Source organism: Thalassophryne amazonica, chromosome 16, assembly GCF_902500255.1.
Source record: "Thalassophryne amazonica chromosome 16, fThaAma1.1, whole genome shotgun sequence".
Lineage (NCBI taxonomy): Eukaryota > Metazoa > Chordata > Actinopteri > Batrachoidiformes > Batrachoididae > Thalassophryne > Thalassophryne amazonica.
The window spans coordinates 12606612-12618948 of NC_047118.1; the positions used below are offsets into that span (position 1 = coordinate 12606612).

The 12337-nt window shown below is 40.3% G+C and overlaps 1 protein-coding gene across 8 annotated transcripts in view; it reads right to left on the reverse strand.

Annotated features, from left to right (window-relative positions):
• si:ch211-278a6.1 (SRC kinase signaling inhibitor 1) overlaps positions 1-12337 on the reverse strand; it is a 323862-nt gene that overhangs the window by 119075 nt on the left and 192450 nt on the right. The gene's annotated exons all lie outside the window — the stretch shown is intronic.

A 12337-nucleotide genomic window follows, 5' to 3' on the forward strand; every position in this document is an offset into this window, starting at 1 on the left:
TTGTTACCGGCAGGGGTGGTGGCCAAGTGGTTAATGCGCTTGGTTTCAGTTCAGAAGGTTCCGGGTTCAAATCCCACCCCTGCCACATTTCTCCATGTAATGTGGAGTTGCGTCAGGAAGGGCATCCGGCGTAAAACTTGTGCCAATTCAACATGCAGATCCACCTTGGATTTGCTGTGGCGACCCCGAGTGCAAACAAGGGAGCAGCCGAAGGGACTTTTATTTGCTTTGCTTGTTGCCATTTGTTGTGGCTTATTTTACAGCATTTGTGTTTTATCTAGGCTTGTTCTTTTCCTTAAATTTTTGCTCAAGTCATGTTAATCAGGGTTAAAGGTGAACCACGTAACCTGATTGAAAAGTGCAATATAGAAACTGTTTTCAAGAGTGCAATGAAATGTCAAAGGTGAAATGTGTATGTATTTTATATCATTTAGGCCTATTTTTAATTGTGAAAAATAAATCTACCTTGTGACGCCACACCTCTCTTTATTTCCCTTACCTAGAGCAGCCTTTTTGGAACAATTTAAGTTTTGAATGGTCCCGGGGCCATATCCACGGGTGGCGTTGTTGGTCTTTCCTAAATTAAATTACGCTCAGTCTTTTCCTAATTAATGCTCCGCACTACATTTGCAAAACCCTTTAATTGTTAGAATGGCCTAAGCAGTGGGTCACCCCTTTGAGTCTGGTCTGCTTGAGGTTTCTTCCTCAGTATCATCAGAGGGAGTTTTTTCTTACCACTGTCATGTGTGCTTGCTCTCGGGGTTGGTAACGTTAGACCTTACTTGTGTGAAGCATTTTGAGGCAGCTTTGTTGTGATTTGATGCTGTATCAATGAAATAAATTGAAATTAAGTTGAAATTGAGAGAGTTACAAATTAGTCTTCAGTAATTTGTGGTACCAACGTAAGGGCCCATTTGCACCATGATCTACAGTGACTGACACTGACCGGCGTAGTAGATTCTCATAAATCTTGCCAAAACGGCGATGAAGGTTCACTCCAGGGGTCCTATTTTCCTGTCTCCAATGCAGATCGATGTAGATCAGCAGAGGGCAGCGTTGTACTAGTGGAGCTCAATGTTTGGCGACAGTCCTCTGACTCATACATTGTTCAACTTGCACCATCGGAGGGCAGGGACATTTGTAGCACACTCCTTGGAGCAATAGCGTAGCTTGGCGGAGCTCATCGTTGACGCTTGAGATGTCATGTGACATGGCCTGTATATACTCAACATAATGCGATAATTGCTTCACTTGCTACTGGTGAATCATTAATACAGGTTCTACATATTCCTTCACACTTCTAGATCTTTCTTTATGCCTCAGGAGGTAGTGCATCCATCCAAGCCTCTGATGTTGGCCCATGGAAGCCGGCAGAGGGCAACAGAGCAGTAAGGGTGTACTCGCGGAGCTCAACTCTTGCCCGCATTTCAGCATTGACTTCAAAGATTTTAAGCATGTTGAAAAATTTTCTGGGATGGCAATGGACATCAGCATTGCCCGATTGACATTGACTTGTCTCCTGTGGAGTCTGGTGGACTCCCACTCTTCATCGGCAAATCTCGGGCTAATCATTAGAGTGTGAATGGACCATAAAGTTTTAGCACAATCCCCAGCCACACGTTCTATCTACTGTTTAATTTCAGTTTTTTATGCCTGTTCTGTTATAAATTTTGTCTCATATTTAACCAAAAGAGGTGGCATCATGTTTGTCACAACTGTTGCTACTTTTTTAGCTGGGCAGGGTGCAGTAATGAGTGCATGACACGTCCAGTGTTCAGTAGGCAGACAAACTACATGTTGTCACGAGCTCCAGGGGGTGCATGCACAGCTTGCCTGCTTTCATTCTCCCCCTATGAGTTCTTTTGTTATTTATCCCAGCTCAGCAGTGTGATGGTTTCTCTGTGCGATCACAGCACACAGTGTCTGCTTTTAGTTTCTCTTTCGCACACTCCCTTTGTTTATTTTTCCTCCACATCTCTGTATTTCCCTTCCTTGTTTTAGTTGTTTTCTCCCTGATGTCAGGTTGCCATGGTGTCTCATTGCCTCCGAGTGCAGTGTTTCGTCTGGATTGGCCCCCAAGTTCTTCTGTTTCGCCATTTCCACAGGTTATTGATTGGCATCTTTAAAAGATGCTCTCTGTTTTCTTCCAAGTTCTCTCACATTTTGAATTCCTCATGTACCTGCTTTGTGTATGACCTTGCTGCAGTTTTGGACCGGGGTTCTCTTTGGCCTGGCGGGGCCACTGTAACACAACACCGTAATAAAAAATAAAAAAGACAACGAAGGGCTACTTAAAAATATTGATTCTGAGGCATTTTCAGCATTGACCTAATTGATTTCATCAACTACACTGTAAAAGGTAATTCAGTGGCTTTGCATATATCACAGTAAGAAACAGCTATACTGACTTAATAAAATCTCTTTAACACATTCAATTGATTGAGTTGGGTATACTAAATGAATACCTAAGAATTTAAGTTATTTGATCTTAACTTTACGTTTATTATTTGATTTTAGTTCATTGAAATAAATTAAGATTTGCTTAACAAAATTATATTTTATGAAATACACAATTTGGTAAATTTCATTCAAAATATTTGGAAAGGACTAATATACTTAATATTTTTACTTAGATTTACCAAGATCATCAAGTATATTTAAATGATTTCACAGCCTTTTTAATTTACACAATTTATTTATTTATTTGTTTGTTTGTAAAGGGACCATGTAAAATAAAGAACATAAATGTTTCCACTTGATGAATTGTACCAGAGTTAGCTTAAAGCTAATTTACATCTGCAGTCATTTACATCTGGCAGGTCACAATTAAAACATAAATAATAAAACATCACAAAAACATGAGCTCAAAGCTGCAGAGCTGTAAATCACCCACACAGACATATACAGTGAGGAAAATAAGTATTTGAACACCCTGCGATTTTTCAAGTTCCCCGACTTAGAAATCATGGCGGGGTCTGAAATTTTCATCTTAGGTGCATGTCCACTGTAAGAGACATAATCTAAAAAAAAAAAAAAAAATCCAGAAATCACAATGTATGATTTTTTTTAATAATTTATTTGCATGTTACTGTTGCAAATAAGTATTTCAACACCTGCCAATCAGCGAGAATTCTGGCTCACAAAGACCTGTTAGTCCGCCTCTAAAAAGTCCACCTCCACTCCACTTATTATTCCAAATTAGAAGCACCTATTTGAGGTTGTTAGCTGCATAAAGACACCTGTCCACCCCACACAATCAGTAAGACTGCAACTACTAACATGGCTAAGACCAAAGAGCTGTCCAAAGACACCAGAGACAAAATTGAAGACCTCCACTAGGCTGGAAAGGGCTATGGGGCAATTGCCAAGCAGCTTGGTGAAAAAAGATCAACTGATGGAGCAATTATTAGAAAATGGAAGAAGCTAAACATGACTGTCAATCTCCCTCGGACTGGAGCTCCATGCAAGATCCCACCTCGTGGCATATCAATAATACTAAGAAAGGTGAGGAATCAGCCCAGAACTGCACGGGAGGAGCTGGTCATTGACCTGAAGACAGACCCAGCGCCATGAGGGGGCGTTTGGGGGCGACGCCCCCTCACGTCATCATCCCCGCCCCCTCGGATGTGAGAGTTATCAAAAAATAAAAAGAAAAAAGAAAGAAAAAGAAATACTGGAAAATATAGCAAAATATTAGTTATTCAATAATATCAAGTATTTAAAAAATAAACCAAATTAATTAACTCAAGTAATTAATTTTAAAACAAACGGATATGGCATGTGTCTGTGTTCAAGCGATTTGATAGGCTGAGGGTTGCGCTTGTCAGTGCAGCAGAGGGGAAGGATCCTGAGTCCAGCGATTATGGCAAGGTGGACGAACTAAAGCATGCTCGATTTATTCAAGCAGTGTCAGAGCTGGAGTTCCTGGGATTCGTCAAGTCCACCAAGCAAAAGGCAGATCATGCAGCACGACTCACTTGGGGAGGGTGTTAATGCTGCGTTTACACATAACGACGACAAGTCACGAATGCCACGAAGTACACATTCTTGGCCGCTGATGACGAATGTGATGATTCGGGGCAGAGGCGTCAGGTGTCCTCAGGAACTGCTGCAACCTGTTACCACACGTTACGATTAATGGCACGTGTTGCTGGAGAATTATCAGGAACCATTACGCACGGTCAAGAATAGTGTTCCATGTTGTTGCATGCTATTGCGCGTAACAGCGCATCGTTAAGTTCTGTCACGTTGTGAACGAGGTGAATTGTCTCCACACACACACCCATATTCATCCAACCAAAATCAGATCGCTCCAGTTTTTCAGAACTTTGTGACTGCATGCGTAGTTGGGCTCTGTGCCATGGAGTGGCGCACATACCCAATTGCGCTGTGTTTGCGCTTGTGATGGAGGGCTGTATGTAGGGTTAATCTACTGTCTCGTGTCGTTTCTCAGATCAGTTGTTGGTTTGGTTTTGTGGTATGCAGGAGATCACTTGACCGAGGGTCTATACGTTCAAATAATAATTAAAAAATACTGTCATCACTCTTTACTCTTACTCAGTCAGTCTCTTACAACGGTGTAGCCTAAATACATGAGCTTTCTAGGAGCGCACCTAATTCATTACGCACGCTCAGAGGCACGTCCCCTCCGGTGCGCACTTTTTTCGGGGGGGGTGACCCCACCCCCTGTGATAAACTCATCGCCCCCTTAATATTTTTTTCTGGCGCCGGGCTTGCCTGAAGAGAGCTGGCACCACTGTTTCCAAGGTTACTGTGGGTAATACACTAAAACATCATGGGTTAAAATCATGCATGGCACAGAAGGTTCCCCTGCTTAAATCAGCACACATCCAGGTCCGTCTTAAGTTTGCCCATGACCATTTGGATGATCCAGAGGAGTCATGGGAGAAAGTTCTGTGGTCAGATGAGACCAAAATAGAACTTTTTGGTCTTAATTCCACCCGCCGTGTTTGGAGGAAGAATGATGCTGAGGACCATCCCCAAAACACCATCCCTACTGTGAAGCATGGGGGTGGAAGCATCATGCTTTGGGGGTGTTTTTCTGCACATGGGACAGGACGACTGCACTGTATTAAGGAGAGGATGACCGGGGCCATGTATTGTGAGATTTTGGGGAACAACCTCCTTCCCTCAGTTAGAGCATTGAAGACAGGTCGTGGATGGGTCTTCCAGCATGACAATGACTCGAAGCACACAGCCAGGATAACCAAGGAGGGGCTCCGTAAGAAGCATATCAAGGTTCTGGAGTGGCCTCGCCAGTCTCCAGACCTAAACCCAATAGAAAATCTTTGGAGGGAGCTCAAAGATTTTTGAGTTTGATGAAAATTTCAGACCCCTCCATAATTTCTAAGTGGGAGAACTTGCAAAATCGCAGGGTGTTCAAATACCTGTTTTCCTCACTGTACACTAACATACACACAAACACATTCACACAGTCATATCTGACATAATATTTCTAAAATCAGTGGTTATAGAATTGAATGTCTTTCAGTAAATTCTTCAGTTTGTTCTTGAAGCTTCCAATAGAATCAGAGTTCTTGATGCTGTCAGGGAGAGCGTTCCACTGAGTCGTGGCTTTCACAGAGAAAGCTGACTGACCAAAAGCAGTATGACGGAAAGGCACAGAACAGTCTCTCACTGAAAATATTCTGGTAGATCTTATAGACTGCTCTGGACCAATATTAACAAACTGACATAATGGGGAAGGAGCCAAGCCATTTACAACTAGAAAACAGTTTATAAGTCTCAAAGCTAAGCAGATAAAGCTTTTCTAGAATCCTGCAGTGGTGATATTGCATAGATTTTTTTTATCCAGAGTTTTTAAGGTTTGTTTATACAGACATTCCAGTGGTTTAATAGTTGTTTCTCCAGCCTGCTCCCAACATGTGATACAGTATGACAAATGAGAAAGGATCATAGCATGCATGATGGTCTTTGCAGCATCCATTGAGAGACAGCCTCTAATACGTCTAAAATGTATCAAATTATATCTGATGGTTTTGGTCATTTTTTTCACATGTGACAAAATTTGAATCAATTACTACTCCAAGATATTTAAACTCCCTCACAATGTCAATCCTCTCAGCTTTTATAATGATTTCATCACTCGCAAACTGGTTAGTTTTAGAAAAGAACATACCCTTTGTCTTATTTATGTTAAGGCTGAGACATGACTGGTTAAGCCACTCTGTGATCCTTTCCATAGCAGCTGTCAGCTTCCTAGCTGCTAGTTCAGCAATTTTTGCATGTGTGTATAAAACAGTATCATCAGCATACAATTGCAGATCCATGCCCTGACACATCTGTGACAGATCATTAACATAAAGACTAAATAGAAGGGGGCCCAAAACAGAACCTTGTGGCACACCCATTGTACACTTAATAAATTTCAGAAAAAAAAACCATCATTAACTTTAACACACTGCATCCTATCAGATAAATAAGAAGCCATCCATTGCAGTGTTTCTGAGGAAATATTAAAATTTTAAAGGTTTGAGATAAGAACATTATGATTTGCCGTATCAAGTCTATCAAGTCGCACCAAGTTTTTAAGTGTAAAATGTTTCAACAAAAAAATTGAGTAGAACGCAGTAACTGTTTTTAGAGTGTAATTGTGGCAGCTGTATATTTTTCAACAATTTATCCAACATTACTAACTATTCATAACTTGTCACATGACCGGCACATCAAAATGGCCATCTCCACTAACCATCCAGGAGGGGGCAGACATGTTTATGCGATATTATATAGGGAAAACAAAGTTCCTCTTTTGATGAATCAAGGTTCACCAGATAAAGTTTGCAATCACTGGATGTTTCCATACCTCTAATTTGATGAGTTACAAGATATTGCAGACACAAGGTGGCTGGAATGGACTCACTTACTCACCCACTAAGTGACATTTTTGCTGTGCAACCCCCTAGGTTATTCCCACAGGGAATTACAGCCACTTTATACACAGTCCCTCAGTTTTCAGAGTCCACAAATAATTGAACAAACAAATACGTGGTTTGTTGTTGATACCAATAATCACTTAGCAGCCAGCTTTCTTGAGACAAATCGGGGTGGACACATGCACATTCCCAAGTGACAGACTATTTCATTTATGTCAACCATTAAGCAATGCAAACCGTTTAATACTGTATGATAAATTTCTCTAGAGATTTATCATAAATTTCCTGTATATTTGTATTGTCAACTCTGTCGGGAGCATGGCCCAAGCAGAGGGTCACCCCTTTGAGTCTGGTCTGCTTGAGGTTTCTTCCTCAAATCATCAGAGGGAGTTTTTCCTTACCACTGTCGACTGTGTTGTTTGATTTAGAGGTTGGTAAGGTTAGACCTTACTTGTGTGAAGCGCATTAAGGCAGCTTTGTTGTGATTTGGTGGTATATAAATGAACTAAATGAACCAACTTTTGTGTGTTGCATCACTAGTTACTAGGTTATGGAACCTACCCTGCAGGCTATGTTCTCGACGCCTGGGAGAAATGGTGTGTTGCGTGCTTGGTACCACTTTCTGTGGAGGACGCTGAAGATTAATTTATATTTGGTTTTATCATGGGAGGGCTGGCACTTATTGGTTTATGTGCTGCCCTGACCTGAGAATTGGCAAGACGGCTGCTACCAGAACCACGGCTCCTCACCTGTCCTTGATGATTAATGAGTTGGGCAAGGCGATACATTCTCAGACTATGTTAACTCTTGAATTCAGACTTAAGTTGGATAACATCTCAGCACAAATGTACGCCTTGCAAAGGAAGATGTCAGACACCAGGGAATACTCATAAATTGGATTTGGTTGGTTAGAGGAGCTGCAAATGTACTTTCTCTGCTCAACCCTAAATATGGCTGGCTTATCCCGCTATTTTCCTCCAGAAGAATTTCTACAGCCTTGGTGAACCATTCGGCTGCTCTCTTATCTTCTGCTTTCCCCGACAGTCAGTCTGTTGTTGTCAAGGCAACTCCAGAGATTATGCACACAGTGACAGAAACTAATACGAACTCATCTCATCTGCACTTATGATGCACGCCCCATCTCTCGCCCTCCCAACTCTACCATCCCCCCTTGCCTCCGCCCTGCCACTCCCCCCCGAGCTCGAGGCTGCGTGGGACACTGCTGTGCTCCCCCCCTACATTCATATTGCCTCAATTTGGATGACAGATTGTATTAAAGTTTAGCTTATATAAACAATCAAATGTATATGTGTGCCATTATTATGTTCAACCTGTAATAATTGTGGATTAATTGTATGTCCAAGGTGATTGTATGGGAAGAAATTTCGTTGCACTTGTCGTAATGACAATAAATTTATCTACATCTGTCTATCTATCTACTCCTCCATGAAACTGGAACTGTTGGTGCAGGAGACAAAAAGTCTCCAATCACAGCCACAGAAGCCAACAACCCCTGAAGATAGATATTGCCAGAGACTAAAAAATAATTAGCAGTAAATTTCTGAATAGTAGTTACAGTAGTGCCCCTTAGAAGTTAATCAGCAGGGACAGAGTGGAGCTTGTGGTGAGGTGATGGAGGAGGACGAGGCGTTCAGGAGCTTTAGTGTCAAATGCAGAAAATTCAGCAGGACAAGTTACTGACATCAAACAGATCTATTTTTTTGAACATATTTGATCATTTGCTTGCTTTTCTTTACATTTTATTGCCACTTAATCACCTTTTAGTGCTGACAAATAAATTCCCACTCACGCTCTCGCCGTTCTGAGATGGTGCTACCTCACCATATTTGTTGATTATGAAATAGCTACTAGCTCCACTAGAAGGTGTCAGGCACAAAAATGAAGAAACATTTTTTGGTCCGTCCCCCCCCCCCAGCACCATAAAGGCATTGCTGGCAACTAAAGTGTGCTTGTTTCACATTTAAAGCTTCATTTTCATCCTCACTTTAAGAAGAGGACTGTGACCTGCCTGAAAGTACTACAGAGCTTTAAATGTTGGAGAACTCTAATAGATTTAGGAGACCGTTTTATTTCATGTCACTCTTGTTTGAACACATCTGGGCGTGAGGGATAAATTGCTGAGCCTTCCTCGGGGAGTTAGGTTATACAGCTATTGATATTCAGTGACATTTCTACACAATTCTACTCTGAGAAAGGGATTCAGAGGACTACACCCCCCCCCCACCCCAACACACACACACACACACACACACACACATATATACACATCGATACTTCCATAAACGCGCTCTGACCTCTGTCAGGCTCTGACCTCTGTCAGGCTCTGACATATAAAGTGACAAAGAAGTGATACAATTTATGAAGCATGTAAGCCAACAGCTGTGTCAAACTGTTTACATTCAAGAATATATGCTCTCAATATATCTTGATGTCACGTTGCTCCAGCATACTCGTTTTTTTTCCTAACACATTCAACAGTGGCACAGTCATGACTGAAGCCCAAGTACCAATGCCCGGAGCTGACAAATGAAGCCAACGCAGAAGTGTCAAATGTTGAAGATAGTCGAATGGCCACTTGAAACTGGCTCCAAAAGTGAGTCACTCCCCGTAGACCCTCATGTTAAAATGGTCAACTTCACAGCAAAAACAAATATGATTGCAGCCTGTTTGAGTTTTGGTGTCTGCAGCTAGTTTCGTTATTCATGACAATCGGAATTTTTTAAAAGGTTTTTTTTTAAATACATATTTAAGTGATATATATGGATAATTAAGGGCACAGTTGCTTTGTGTGACAGCTGGGTGCCAGGCAATCTAATCATTTGGTGCTCCAGTATTTCCATTGTGTAAAATTTTAGTACTATTTAATTTGTATGTTAGCAGAATTAGCACTGTTGGCACTAATTAGCAAGTATCTGTAGCTTGGTGATATTAGCGGCAGTGATGGCACAACTGGTACTGAGGCAGTGTATACTGGTCATAGTTTTCAGTCAAGCAGTAACCATAGGAAGAAACCTGGAAGAAGGGAAACATTTCAGTTCTTTGACTGGCCTCTTAATGCTGGGCACAGAAGCCCATGTTAAAATGTCCAATTTTAGAGCAGAAATAAACATGTTTACATCCTGCTACAAAAAAAACCTCTTTTGGTTTCTACAGCTAGTTTTTCAAACTCCTTAGTTTAAGATGGTTTAAGACATAAAGTTATGCATAATTAGGGGTGTGGTCACTTTAAGTGACAGCTTGTCTGTGCCACTGAACGGAGCTCAGATCTCTGGTAGCAGAGAGGCCACTAGACATAGCTGCTATCAGTTGTGGAGGACCGCATCCTTGTTTCTGCCAATTTTTATTACACATATATGTAATAATATGGCTTATTGTGTTTTTAATCATCACTGATAGATCATGTATGATATCTGTGCTTCAGTGTTTCCGTCAAGAGAAATTTTCATCTTGTTTAATTTTGGATGGTAACAGCTTTGTCACTTTTAGCAGCTATTGGTAGCTTGATGAAATTCACTCCATTTAATCCATGATTACTGATGAAATAAGCGGGTCTTAATTTTTAATGCCCACACCAATACAAACCATTATGAGAATTGAATCACTACCCAGTCCCCAGAAAAAAATAATTAGCATTTAGCTTAGCTTGTTCTATAAGTCAAAGATGGGGGGAGGGGCATTGAGGCTTCATTTCTCCCATCCAGGTCATGCGCGGTCTTGCCGACGCTTCACCTCTTTATCCACATATGGGTTGGCAGTGACATAGGCAGAGTATGCGCTGCCAACATAGTGACACCCAAAGCTGCATTTTTTTGGGCTTCAAAATGACTCTTCTGGGTCTTCCTACCAAACTTACATGTGACGTCATTCCGGGGTCTTCCAGTATATATACATACAATCTATATTTTTAACACCTACACCCAAGCCACCAGTTCATAAAACCACTGTTAAGTCTTTAAAAAATACACATTAATCAAACACCTGAACCAAAGTCACCCTGTCATCTTGTTTGGTAACTGAGTCTGGGAGATGGGATGTGTTATGGCTTCATTTCTTTCAACCTTTGTCCCACCCTTGTTGATGACGTTACACATGATTTGTCCTGTGTATATTCAGTATAAACAGTTAATTCTTAAACCTCCGCTAATGTCAAAGCATTATTAAAGAAATGCCTCAGTGACATATCTGAGCTGTGCGCTTGATGCCTGACCAATACTTCATTCAACAAAGGTCACATGGCTTCGAGCCTTTTATGCTATATTGACATGTTTACAGTGAATTATATAATTTTTTTTATTAAAGATTTTTTTTCATTAAATATCTTTTTTATCTTTAATGAAAGTCAATGGTTCTGTTATAATATTGTGAGAAAAGTCTTTTGAGAACACGCACCTTTCTTAACATCTTTCCCTTCATTAAAACTGACTCATTGGATTGGATTTCCATTTAATAAATATATGTAGTCCCAACTAAATTAAATTAAATTATCTTGCATGAATATGCTTTTTTTGAGTTGGTGGTACATATATTTATTAGATGGAAATCCTGCACATAACTGAATTGAGTTCATTCTATGAGTCATTGTAGTCAATAAATCTAGATTGCAAAGTCATTTCAGAGCAATAAATAAATAAATAAATAAATGTGTAGTGTGGTTTAAACTCCAAACGTCACCAAAACTAAAATCATGGTTGTCACAAGCACAAGTACGAAACGGCCAAAGTTCCAGCCAACTGATGAGCTGCACTCAAAAAACTGATGCATTGGATGAACTCAGTTCAATTATGGGTAGGATTTCCATCTAATAAATGTATGTAGCCCCAACTAAAATAAAGCACATCAATTCAAGATAATTTAATTTAATTAAGTTGGGACTACATATATTTATTAGATGGAAATCCTACCCATAATTGAACTGAGTTCATCCAATGACCTATTTGAGTGATACACTCAAAAAACTGACTCATTGGATTGGATTCCATCTAATAAATATATGTAGTACCAACTAAATTAAATTAAATTATCTTGCATGAATGTACTTTTTTGAGTTGGGTCTACATATATTTATTAGATGGAAATCCTGCACATAACTGAATTGAGTTCATCCAATGAGTCATTTTTGTGTGTGTGTGTGTGTACGTACATCAGAAACAGAAAATTAGCACAGATTTAGTCAATAAATCTAGATTGCAAAGTCATTTCAGAGCAATAAATAAATAAATCTGCATAAATCAATCTGCAGTGTGGTTTAAACTCCAAACGTCACCACACCTAAGTATGAAACAGCCAAAGTTCCAACCAACTGATGAGCTGCACTCAAAAAACTGATGCATTGGATGAACTCAATTCCAATATGAGCAGGATTTTCATCTAATAAATATATGTAGCCCCAACTAAAATAAAGC